Genomic DNA, 13,066 nt, shown 5'->3' with positions numbered 1-13,066 from the left:
GAAAAATCTGCCAAATGTTTGCAATAATCATAACATTCTCGGTAGTAAAACATTCTTCAGAAGCATTTAGGTACATTTTTTAGAGACCCTGAAATGCTCAGTCATGGAGCGCAAGACATTCTTTTTGAGCTTCCGGGACTCAAGTACCTGTTCTGCTGACCAATACTAGGCTTTGAGACCCCTTGGAAAGACCTCCTTCCACCCCTCAAAAGTCACCAATAGGGCAGACCTTGGTTACATTTGAACATGTAAACCCATGAAGGTGTTGCGTAGCTGAAATAGCTCAGTTGGGAGAGCGTCAGACTGAAGATCTGAAGGTCCCTGGTTCGATCCCGGGTTTCAGCACAACTTGCTGAGTTTCTGAATCAAATCTTCTTACTAATAAGCCTTCTGTGGCTCTTACAATACTGAAATGGTCTCCCTGGACTGCCAGCCTTGCTGGTGGAATCCTAGTATCAGTTGTTACAAACATTTCCTCTCTTTTTAATTTGGACAACTGTTACGTGGTTTAACGGTGTATTGTTCCTTAAGCCAATGTTTGGTCTTTAACTGAGCCTTACATCGGGCTGTTTCAAACACAAATGTGTTGCCTTAAGGGTTTGTCTTGGACTGTATAACTTGAAAGTGAGAGTAATAAAGCTGTGCTCAGTGTGAGGTGAAGGTGCATCCAACACACCTACAGCAAAATATTAACCACAACTTTTTCATACAGATACACTGTCTAACAATTTGTGTTTTAGGTATTGTGGTTAAACCTTCAGATGATCACACTAACGCTCTCCCACCTGAACTAAAGTGGATGTGAGGGATGTTTTTGAATATCAGTTTTTCAAATTAAACAGAGGAAAAACAATCATTGTTGAAAACTATTTAAATTAAATATAGATTCGGAGGACTGCTGCAGGGGGGCAAAGGGACATTTTTTGAGAAATGTATGGCGGTCAGCATCAGCCACTTAAACAAGGACTTGAACCCTGGACCCTCAGATTAAAAGTCTGATGCTCTGCCGACTGAGCTACCCAGGACCTTTTCAATGCTGATATGTCCAACATCTGAGATAACATCCATATTGGCAATCTCAGGTGAAAGTGAATTAGTCAGCATGTTCAGTGACAAGCTGGGAACTGTCAAAGTTCAAGCTCCCCAAGTGCTTGAACCCAAAGCTCATTTTTGACAGATAGGCCAGTTTTACATCCTCATCAACAAAGAAGGTTTTGACCAAAAAAGACGCTCCTCTCCCGAAGTTGCCAACTCTGAGCTGGATGCTCCCCAAAATATTGCCAGAAGCATTTTGTTTTAATTTTTAGTGGAGGTTAGCTGCAACAGGTAGAGCTGGTGAAGGCCCAGGCTGCAACAAATAGAAGGTCACTAGATTTTAAAGTCCAACATAAGCAGTCAGTAAAGCCCTGTTTTGGTAGTAAGCCTCATGTAAACTGTGTGTTCCTTTGGAGTAAGATGTTTTCAATATACAACCTGTGTTAGAGTAAAACCTTTCTTCACATAAGGCTAGTGGCTCAATGGATAACACGTCTGACCACAGACCAGAAGATTCTAGGTTCAACTCTTGGCTAGCTCATTGGTTTTCGTTAATTGAACTGAAACAAAATTCAGTGCTGTTTCTTTGAGTGTTTTTTTGCATTTAAAATAAATATCTACTAACTGGAACATTTTGTCTTGTTATCATTGTGAATAGATAACTGGACGTTGTATCTGTTGGTATACTCGGGACATTTATTTAGAATAAAGTGGGTGAGGAAAAAGGTGAAACAAAACAAATCTTGCCTGAGCACGCCTTCCTCTTGTTAGAGTAAAACATGTTGGGGCTTGGTCACTAGTATTCAAACTAGATGTGACTATTCTGTCTATGAACATGAACAGGGAAGCAAACACATTATCATTCAGGATGGTTTGTTACAGCCGTGATGGTATAGTGGTTAGTACTCTGTGTTGTGGCTGCAGCAACCCTGGTGTGACTCCGGGTCATGGCACCATACCCTTCCTGTACTTTTTTGATGATTTTTGAAAAAAGAGGTATCTTTTTCCCTCTGGTAAGTGGTTGAACAAGATGTGAAACCAACCAGGTACCCTGGTGAAATAAAAAATATCTATTTGATGTCATTACAGTATTGTCCTTGATGCATCATTTAATATGACTGATGTGTGCTTTGTGCTGTTACTTTATCACTTCGTAAAATTGCATTATAAACTCAGTCAATCGATCAAAACTTTCTTTCTTTTATTTCTTTCTTGTGTTTATTCCGAACATGAACATACTTACAACATAATACATCAGACACTTTAATACCATTTCACATTACATCATGTCCGAAAAGGAGTAGGATGAAGCAAAGCTTATTTAATCCTACCCCTTTCCCACTTCAGAGCGTTTACAAATATATACATTCATTTACTGACCTTTTTTGTAGTCAAATAGTGAAATGACATCCGTGAATGAGTGATACAACAGTTTTGTAATATGTAATTCATTAATTCAGTCATTATTAGCATACTGAGATGAATATCTTATTTTCAATAAGGTTGAAGTTTTTCCTCTTCTTTGTACTTTATAAGCACTATTAATCTGAACAACATCTTAAACTGGATCATATCAGTACAATTTTTAACTTCATTACTTAATCCATCAATCCACCCATCTTCTTCCACTTAACCGAGGTCAGGTCGCGGGGGCAGCAACCTAAGCAGGGAAGCCCAGACTTCCCTCTCCCCAGTCACTTTGTCCAGCTCTTCCCGGGGGAACCCAAGGTGTTCCCAGGCCAGCCGGGAAACATAGTCTTCCCAACGTGTCCTGGGTCTTCCCCGTGGCCTCCTATCGGTTAGGTGTGCCCTAAATCCTGACCAGATGCCCGAACCACCTCATCTGGCTCCTCTCCATGTGGAGGAGCAGCGGCTTTACTTTGAGGTCCCCTCGGATGACAGAGCTTCTCACCCTATCTCTAAGGGAGAGACCCACCACCCAGGCGGAGGAAACTCTTTTGGGCCGCTTGTACTCGTGATCTTGTCCTTTCGGTCATGACCCAAAGCTCATGACCATAGGTGAGGATGGGAACGTAGATCGACCGGTAAATTGAGAGCTTTGCCTCTCGGCTCAGCTCCTTCTTCACCACAACGGATCGATACAGCGTCCGCATTACGATCCGCCTGTCGATCTCACCATCCACTCTTCCCTCACTCGTGAACAAGACTCCTAGGTACTTGAACTCCTCCACTTGGGGCAGGGTCTCCTCCCCAACGCGCAGATGGCACTCCACCCTTTTCCGGGCAAGAACCATGGACTCGGACTTGGAGGTGCTGATTCTCATCCCAGTCGCTTCACATTCGGCTGCGAAGCGATCCAGTGAGAACTGAAGATCCTGGCCAGATGAAGCCATCAGGACCACATCATCTGCAAAAAGCAGGAACCTAATCCTGCAGTCACCAAACGCGATCCCCTTAACGCCTTGACTGCGCCTCGAAATTCTGTCCATAAAAGTTATGGACTTGAATCCTGGAAGTCAGAATGAAAGTCTGATGTTCTTACAACAGAGCACTTCAGGGTTTCTTCACAACACGTAACAATAAATAAAAATGAAGCAAGATGCTTCTGGCAACATTTTACTTGCATATTTGACCCCGTTCTTGGAAATACTGGTAGATTTGATTGAAATGTGTTGCTTTCTTGACACAGAGCCAGTTCAAAGCAATGTTCTCAAATGTTTAGCAGGGTTAAGGTCCAGTCTCTGGAACGGACATTCCAGAAACCTGCCTGAAACCCTTTGAAAACAGTTTTTATGTGTGTTTAATATTGTTGTCTTGTTGGAAAAGCTGCTTGTGTACAAAGATCAGCCTTTTCACTCTTGATTGGAGGTGAGGCAAAGTCTCATCTGACCTGTAAACTTTTCTCCCAAAACTGCTTTGGGTTCAAGCACTTGGTGGGCTTGAGGTTTGACAGTTTCCACTCTGTCACTAAACATCCATCCATCCATTTGCTACTGTTTATCCCTTAAAACCGGACAATTCAAGGCATGAGCCGACTACAGCAGTGATGAACAAACAATATGAAAGTAGGTTTGAGGTTCTAGGTCACATGACTAAAGCTATTGACAATTGAAATGTTCTTAGTGAGCTAATGACAAGTACTTTATTGACGGTCCCTTAAAGTAAAGCACTTGTCAGCAGGGACTGACAGACGTGGCATGAGTTTTCAAACAGTCAGCCTGGCTGGATGTTGAATGTCTGTTGAATATCCAACTTGGAACTCATTTGACCTATGTTTGGCATTTGGAGATCACTCCAGCAGCACTGAGAGCAGTCTGAGTCAAACTACCTTGAGATAAATGTTGCAATTGTCAATGCCAACAAAGAAATGGACTCAAAAAAACGCTATAAAAGTTATGGTAGCTTGATGCTAATATACATTGGCTTTGCTATTGACATGCTACTGATTAGCATTAGCAATTTCTCATGACGTTAACACCCACCAAATGAGTTAATTAAAACTATAACTAAGATAAATGTTAGAATCAGACAGCTGGTGCATAATAAATCCAATATTTACAGTATTAACACTTTTTTGGGCGCAACAAAACACATTATGAATTTACACTACAGCCATCTAGCGTACTGGACTTGCAAATGTAAATAAAGCTACATGTAAATGATGATATGAAAACAAAAAAACAAAAAACAAAGGGTAACGAAAGGACCGCAGTTATCAATAATAATCTTATTTTTAAACGTTGCAATATAAATTTATCGCAAACAATCAAAATTATTAACAGACACAAAAGTACCAAAAAGTCGTACTGTTGAGGACTGGTATTGATTTGGAGGTAGTGGAATTTGTTCCGAATCAGTTGAAATGTGAACAGTACCCATCCCTACCAGCAAGTGTTGTTGTACTGGAAACTAATTTACAAACACAACTTCATCACACACAATACTCCACTATGGAATTGTTCTTATATTAAAATGAGAAACAAATCCATCTTTGAACAGCAATGGTTTGAAAAAGGCATTTGGTCACTGATGCACTTATTGACTGATAAAAATAGTTTATTATTTGAAGATTTCATTAAGTACAACCTGGAACAAGAAAAAAACTCATAACTTAAAATTTTCCATTCTTTCTAAGGCAAAATAAATAATTTGAGAAAAAAACGACGGAATTGACCACTTAAAGTAATATTTTGGATGTTGTTTTGCAATTGAAGACAACACTTGTTCGATCTGTGATAGGAAAACACAATAAACTGTTTTTTTTAAGAATATATGCAAAGTAAATCTCTGTGGGATGATGTACAATATTGGCTTTTGTCTGACACTCCAAACTTTGACTGATATTGATGTTGTTTTGGGGATGTTAAAAAAGAAAATAAAAAACATTAAAACAAATGTTTAAAACACAATATATATAATACACAAATGTAAGTTTGTAAAAACAAAACCATCCTTTCACAAAAAAAAAAAATCTGCCATTTTCTCTCACTTTTATACTGCATAAAGTGTTGGGATGTCGCATGGCTGCAGTTGTGTGACCTCAAGTATGCAAAAATCCAGGAGAGCAGAAAGCAGGTAAGATGATTTTAATTTCATCAAAGTAAAAGATATAAACAGAAAGCAGTCTTGCATGGAGATGTTCCCAACATAGGTTTTAACTTCGAGCACTGAGGAGTGCTCGAGTGAAACATAAATAGACCTATGTTGATTGACAGCAGCTGAGGACCGCTGCCAATCAACGGCGAGTGTGACAAAAACAGTGCTCAGCGGAGTAAACAGGAAGTATGACAAAATAAGAGCACTGAACAGGAAATAAAGTACAAAACACGAAAAACTATCAGAAAGTAAGTGACAGATCGTTACAGGACCTCCCCCTCAAGGAACAGATACCAGATGTTCCCTGGAAAAGAAAAATGGAAAAAAATGTCCACAAAGTAAGGGAGGATGGAAGGAGGATTTGGTGGAAGGTCGCCAAACCTCGTGTCCCCGCAGCCAGCGAGGGAAAGTCAGGTGGCGACGGCGCGTAGAGCGCCGCTGGAACTGGCGGGGCGGGCGGCCACGGAACAGCCACATCATTGGCCGAAAAAGAGACGAGTGCATCCCGCGAGGAGGACGCCCAGGGCACGGCCACATCCGCGGCTGACGTGGAGGCGGGCGCGCTGAAGCAGGCCCGGAGACAGCAGACAAAGCGGCGGGGGCTGCAGCCAAAACAGATACCTCTGCAGGAGGCGGCTGAGGAGCCGATGTTGGTGCCGGCGTGGAAGCGGCAGACGTCATCAACGGCGTGGAAGCGGAAGACGTCATCGGCGGCGTGGAAGCGGCAGACGTCATCGGCGGCGTCGAAGCGGCAGACGTCATCGGCGGTGTCGAAGCGGCAGACGTCATCGGCGGCGTGAAAGCGGCAGACGTCATCGGCGGCGTGAAAGCGGCAGACGTCATCGGCGGCGTGAAAGCGGCAGACGTCATCGGCGGCGTGAAAGCGGCAGACGTCATCGGCGGCGTGAAAGCGGCAGACGTCATCGGCGGCGTGAAAGCGGCAGACGTCATCGGCGGCGTGAAAGCGGCAGACGTCATCGGCGGCGTGAAAGCGGCAGACGTCATCGGCGGCGTGAAAGCGGCAGACGTCATCGGCGGCGTGAAAGCGGCAGACGTCATCAACGGCGTGATTGTTGCAGATGTCATCGGCGGCGTGAAAGCGGCAGATGACGCCGGGCGAGGAGCAGCAAATGCTGGCCGAGGAATAGCGGATGCCGGCGGTGACGAAGCCCGGCGTGGTGCTGCTCTTGGCGGCGTTGGAACCGTGCGTAGTGCCGGCGTTGGAGCTCGGCGTGGTGCCGGCGTTGGAGCTCGGCGTGGAGCCGGCGTTGGGGCTCGGCGTGGAGCCGGCGTTGGGGCTCGGCGTGGAGCCGGCGTTGGGGCTCGGCGTGGAGCCGGCGTTGGGGCTCGGCGTGGAGCCGGCGTTGGGGCTCGGCGTGGAGCCGGCGTTGGGGCTAGGCGTGGAGCCGGCGTTGGAGCTGTGCGAAAGCCCGCTAGGGACGTAGATGTCTCCGTGGAAGGAGACGCTGGCGGGGGTGACAGCGGTGTGTGCCTGGCTGCACCGCAGTGTATAGTGGGCCCCCCTCCACTAGGTGGCTGCCAGACACCGTTCACACATGCGGGAAAACGTGCCTGCTCGTCGGAGTCCCCCGGTGCGAAAACCAGGGACGGGCGGGAGGGGACCAGGAGGAGGGACGAAGACACGTCCCGTGCCAAGTCCCAGCAGGAGGACAAAAGCGACCTCACTGTGGGCTCCACTGGAGCTCTCGGCGAACCAAAAAAGAGAGCGGGAGCTGGCAAAAGGAGCAGCCGGGGAGCAGCCGCTGGAAGCTGCGTAGGAGCAGGGAGAAGCAGCTCAGCAGACGACGGGAAGGATGGCGGCGGCGGACGTGCCGGTCGGAGAGCCGCAGTCGGCGACGGAGCCGCAGGAGCCGCGAGACGTGAAGGAGGAGGCGGGCGCGCCGGTCGGTGAGCCGTAGCCGGCAGCGTTGCCGAGAGGAAGGATGGCGGCGGAGGACGCGCCGGTCGGAGAGCCGTAGCCGGTAGCGTTGCCGCGGGAGCCGCGAGGCATGCAGGAAGTGGCGGACGTGCTGGTCGGAGAGCCGTAGCCAGCCGTTGAGCCGAGAGGAAAGATGGCGGCGGGGGACGCGCCGGTCGGAGAGCCGAAGCCGGTGGCGTTGCCGCGGGGAGAGGGTCCGCGTCTGTAGGCTGGGACCGCACAAACCTGGCCTTCAAGTCCTCCAGGAATTGTGCGGTCCAGAACGTCGGCTGAGGATTGCCGACAGGGATTCTCGCGAGGTCACAATTTTCTGGCTCGAAGTTACTGTTGGGATGTCGCATGGCTGCAGTTGTGTGACCTCAAGTATGCAAAAATCCAGGAGAGCAGAAAGCAGGTAAGATGATTTTAATTTCATCAAAGTAAAAGATATAAACAGAAAGCAGTCTTGCATGGAGATGTTCCCAACATAGGTTTTAACTTCGAGCACTGAGGAGTGCTCGAGTGAAACATAAATAGACCTATGTTGATTGACAGCAGCTGAGGACCGCTGCCAATCAACGGCGAGTGTGACAAAAACAGTGCTCAGCGGAGTAAACAGGAAGTATGACAAAATAAGAGCACTGAACAGGAAATAAAGTACAAAACACGAAAAACTATCAGAAAGTAAGTGACAGATCGTTACATAAAGGTCTGGGGACATACATATAAAACAATCACAACACAATCATCATAATACAGAGTAATGACGATAATGAATAAAAATGATTGTAGAGACCCAACAAATGGTTTAAAAAGACACATTTTAAAATTGCATAAAAGACAACTGTTTAAATGATGTATAAAGTAAATAATAATATGCTTCCTGAAGTGGTCCAGAAGATGTTTCAGATGTGAACCAGTACATATGTATATCATATAAAGGTGATAATCTATGGGATTATTAACAATTACAAATACAATATTTCATATAATTAAGTCTAAAATTGTATGATGAATATACAGGATATATATATATATATATATATATATATATATATATATATATATATATATATATGTGTGTGTGTGTGTGTGTGTGTGTGTGTATACATACGCACAAAATGTTTATTGCATGTAAAATGTGTGTTGTACTGTTTACTCAGCTTTTTACTCAAATTGTTCTGTCCATTTTTTAATAAAAGTACACAATGTTGCATATTAATGCATGTGCTTGACTGAAAAAAGGATTAATATAAAATATCTAATCTATAAATGTGGAAGCATTTTAAAAAGATTGTTGGGCTTCACGGTGGCAGAGGGGTTAGTGCGTCTGCCTCACAATACGAAGGTCCTGCAGTCCTGGGTTCAAATCCAGGCTCGGGATCTTTCTGTGTGGAGTTTGCATGTTCTCCCCGTGAATGCGTGGGTTCCCTCCGGGTACTCCGGCTTCCTCCCACTTCCAAAGACATGCACCTGGGGATAGGCCCCTCCCACCTCCAAAGACATGCACCTGGGGATAGGCCCCTCCCACTTCCAAAGACATGCACCTGGGGATAGGCCCCTCCCACCTCCAAAGACATGCACCTGGGGATAGGCCCCTCCCACCTCCAAAGACATGCACCTGGGGATAGGTTGATTGGCAACACTAAATGGTCCCTAGTGTGTGAATGTGAGTGTGAATGTTGTCTGTCTATCTGTGTTGGCCCTGCGATGAGGTGGCGACTTGTCCAGGGTGTACCCCGCCTTCCGCCCGATTGTAGCTGAGACAGGCGCCAGCGCCCCCCGCGACCCCGAAAGGGAATAAGCGGTAGAAATGGATGGATGGATGTTGGAAAAACAACAATGTCACACATGTTATATGTGCTGATGTTGTTAGAAAGTCAAAATGAAAGTCTGGACAGTTTATTTCAAATCCTGCAGTTTCATTTGCTGCTGCTGTTCTCACCAGCACACTTGTGTTTCTTACACTGCTACTTAGAAGACAATCTTTCACCACACACACTGCAACTCAACACTTTCTCTCCTGGGTGTCTTCTCATGTGTGCTTCAAGGGTTGATTGTTGACAAAAGCTTCTGTTACAGATTGAACAGGAATGTGAATTTTCACCAGTGTGTGTTCTCTTGTGTACTTTCAAACACCAGTTTTCTGTAAAACCTTTATCACAGATTGAACAGGAAAAAGGTTTTTCACCAGTGTGTGTTCTGTCGTGCAGTTTTAAATGATGACTTTGTGTAAAACCTTTACCACAGACTGAACAGGAAAACGGTTTTTCACCAGTGTGTGTTCTCATGTGCACTTTTAACCATCGACTTTCTGTAAAACCTTTACCACAGATTGAACAGACAAAAGGTTTTTCACCAGTGTGTGTTCTCATGTGTGCTTTTAAAAGGGGACTTTGTACAAAATCTTTACCACATTCTGAGCAAGAAAAAGGTTTTTCACCAGTGTGTGTTCTCATGTGTCTTTTCAAATTTTGACTTTCTGTAAAACCTTTACCACAGGTTGAGCAGGTAAAAGGTTTTTCACCAGTGTGTGTTCTCATGTGTCTTTTCAAATTTTGACTTTCTGTAAAACCTTTACCACAGGTTGAACAGGAAAAAGGTTTTTTACCAGTGTGTGTTCTCATGTGTATTTTCAAATTGTGACTTTCTACAAAACCTTTGACACAGGTTGAACAGACAAAATGTTTTTTACCACTGTGTATTCTCATGTGCACTTTCAAACTCCAATTTTGTGTAAAACCATTACCACATATTGAACGGATAAAAGGTTTTTCTCCAGTGTGTCTGCTCATGTGTGTTTTCAGACGACAACCTCTATAAATGGGTTGTACTTGTATCGCGCTTTTCTACTTTCAAGGTACTCTTTGACACTACTTCCACATTTACCCATTCACACACTGATGGAGGGAGCTGCCATGCAAGGTGCTAACCAGCACCCATCAGGAGCAAGGGTGAAGTGTCTTGCTCAGGACACAATGGACGTGACGAGGTTAGTACTAGGTGGGGATTGAACCAGGGACCCTCGAGTTGCGCACGGCCACTCTCCCACTGCGCCACGCCGTCCCTATTATTACATCATTCCCAGTACTATGTTCTCAAATAAAGTAACCAGATATTAACAGTAAATAAACAAGTACATTAATAATAATTGTTTCGACAAAATAATACAATTAGAAAAGACACAATATGTTACTGCATATGTCAGCTGCCAAATTAAGAGCCTTTGTAAACAGTTTTGAAATTCTTCTATTATCAATCATATACCAAATGATGTATCGTGACATATATTGTTATTAGGATATAGATTTGAGGTCATATCCCTCATACCAAACATTGTTTCGCCGAGTCATTTTGTTTAGCCCACCAAATATGTTTATTTTTTTATAATCTTCGGATGTGTGTGTATTAAGGGTGTAACGGTACGTGTATTTGTATTGAACCGTTTCGGTACGGGGGTTTGGGTTCGGTTCGGTGGTGTATCGAACAAGTTTCCACACGGACATATTAAGTAGCGCACCGCACGTTGTGTCAACAATGCACACTGAGGCACAACACACAGCATGCTAACAACGACCGGGCTACTACAAAGAGTAAAAACCAGAGCTGAAAGACACTCCTGCCTCGTTAAGATCTCCCGTTTGGGAACACTTCGGCTACGCAGTGCGATACAACAATGGATAACATGGCTTCAACAAAGAGAAAGACGAACAAACGCAGCTCCCACTGCATTCAAGCAGCTTCTACTCGGCAACTCAGGCAGGGCTAAAGCAATAACAAATGCTGTTGGTGTTTTTACAGCAGCAGATTTAAGACCATAGTGCATTAAAAACTCGATTTTGACCCACTTCTATGGTGGAAATACAATGAGCCCATATATCCTCTTACTGCCAAGTTAGCCAGGCACTACCTCGCCATACCTGCTACCTCCGTGTCCAGCGAAAGGGTATTTTTCACAGCTGGGGACATTGTAACTGCAAGCAGGTCTGCTCTTTCTGCAGACAAGGTGGTTAAACTATTTTTTCTGGCAGAAAACATGAAAATTGAGTGAAAGTCATCAGGGTTATAGGGTGGGGAGGGGGAAGAAAAGTTAATCTGAGGCTGAGTTGACTTGAAACTGTTTAATGTTGCACTTTTTGTATGTAGAAGGAAAGTTTTGTCATTTTATTTAATCTGAGCTACAACTTGAAGCAGTTTTATGTTGCACTTTATACGTTAAAATGTTGCATTTTATAAGTAGAAATGTTTTGTTAAGAAACCAATTCAGAGCCTTATCTTATTTTGTTTTTAATTTTATATATATATATATATATATATATATATATATATATATATATATATATATATATATATATATGTCCAGAGTCGGGACCTGGGGTGGACCGCTCGCCTGTGCAACGGTTGGGGACATCTCTGCGTTGCTGACCTGTCTGCGCTCGGGATGGTCTCCGGCTGGCCCCACTATGGACTGGACTCTCACTATTATGTTAGAAACTGGCTGGCCTGGGAACGCCTCGGGATCCCCTAGAAAGAGCTGTATGACGTGGCTGGGGAAAGGAAAGGCTGGGCTTCCCTACTTAGGCTGCTGACCCCGCGACCCGACCTCAGATAAGCAGAAGAAGATAGATGATTGGATGTGTAACACAACTTGATGTTTCTTGAAAACACTGTCCAGTAGTTGATGTTGTCGCTCCTTCTCCTTTTTTGTTGGACAAAGTTCCTCCTCTTATTCTGTTGTCGTTTTTTTTTTTTTTTTCTAACATCACAAATATTTCTTCAACGGCAGCAGTTAGTCGCTGATTCAGCAACACTCACATCATTTGTAATGTAGACATGTTCACACAATAAAAACACTTTACACTTACATTGGATCTCTGCTTTGATGTGTCGATCACTTCCGCCTCTCTTTGTTAGCAGCTAACAAGCTAAGCTAACCAGCAGGCTAGGCTAGCACGTCAAAGTGCACTCAGACTAATGTATCCGCATACAAACAATTAATAAGGACGTTTACTCTGTTAAACGACACACACGTGCACATGTACGTTGTAATTAAGACCTAGAAACCATAATAACCAATACAACGTATTCTCCGCCAGACGCCATCTTGTTTTGTGCTTCCTCCTGTGTGACGTCATCGAGGTGTTCTCAACCGCGGAACAAATGTTGGCCCAGCACGTGTTTCACTGGGACAATAGTAGGTGGTGCACACTTCCTTCAAACACGTGTTTCACTGGGACAATAGTGAGTGGTGCACACTTCCTTCAAACACGTGTTTCACTGGGACAATATTGAGTGGTGCACACTTCCTTCAAACACGTGTTTCACTGGGACAATAGTGAGTGGTGCACACTTCCTTCAAACACGTGTTTCACTGGGACAATAGTGAGTGGTGTACACTTCCTTCAAACACGTGTTTCACTGGGACAATAGTGAGTGGTGCACACTTCCTTCAAACACGTGTTTCACTGGGACAATAGTGAGTGGTGCACACTTCCTTCGCCCGGCCACAGAAGACAAAAAAGAGTTGCTGGTGTAACAATAGGAAGAATATATTCC

At 44.5% G+C, this 13,066-nt stretch overlaps 1 non-coding gene across 1 annotated transcript; it reads left to right on the top strand.

The window, feature by feature from the left end:
* The first annotated feature begins 272 nt into the window (after window positions 1–272).
* Window positions 273–345, top strand: trnaf-gaa (transfer RNA phenylalanine (anticodon GAA)). Its single transcript has one exon. It is a non-coding gene; the product is annotated as a tRNA-Phe (tRNA).
* Window positions 346–13,066: the final 12,721 nt, after the last annotated feature.

Source organism: Nerophis ophidion, unplaced genomic scaffold, assembly GCF_033978795.1.
Source record: "Nerophis ophidion isolate RoL-2023_Sa unplaced genomic scaffold, RoL_Noph_v1.0 HiC_scaffold_31, whole genome shotgun sequence".
Lineage (NCBI taxonomy): Eukaryota > Metazoa > Chordata > Actinopteri > Syngnathiformes > Syngnathidae > Nerophis > Nerophis ophidion.
Note: the sequence above shows the minus strand (reverse complement) of the source record. Positions and strands in the feature narration are given on the sequence as shown.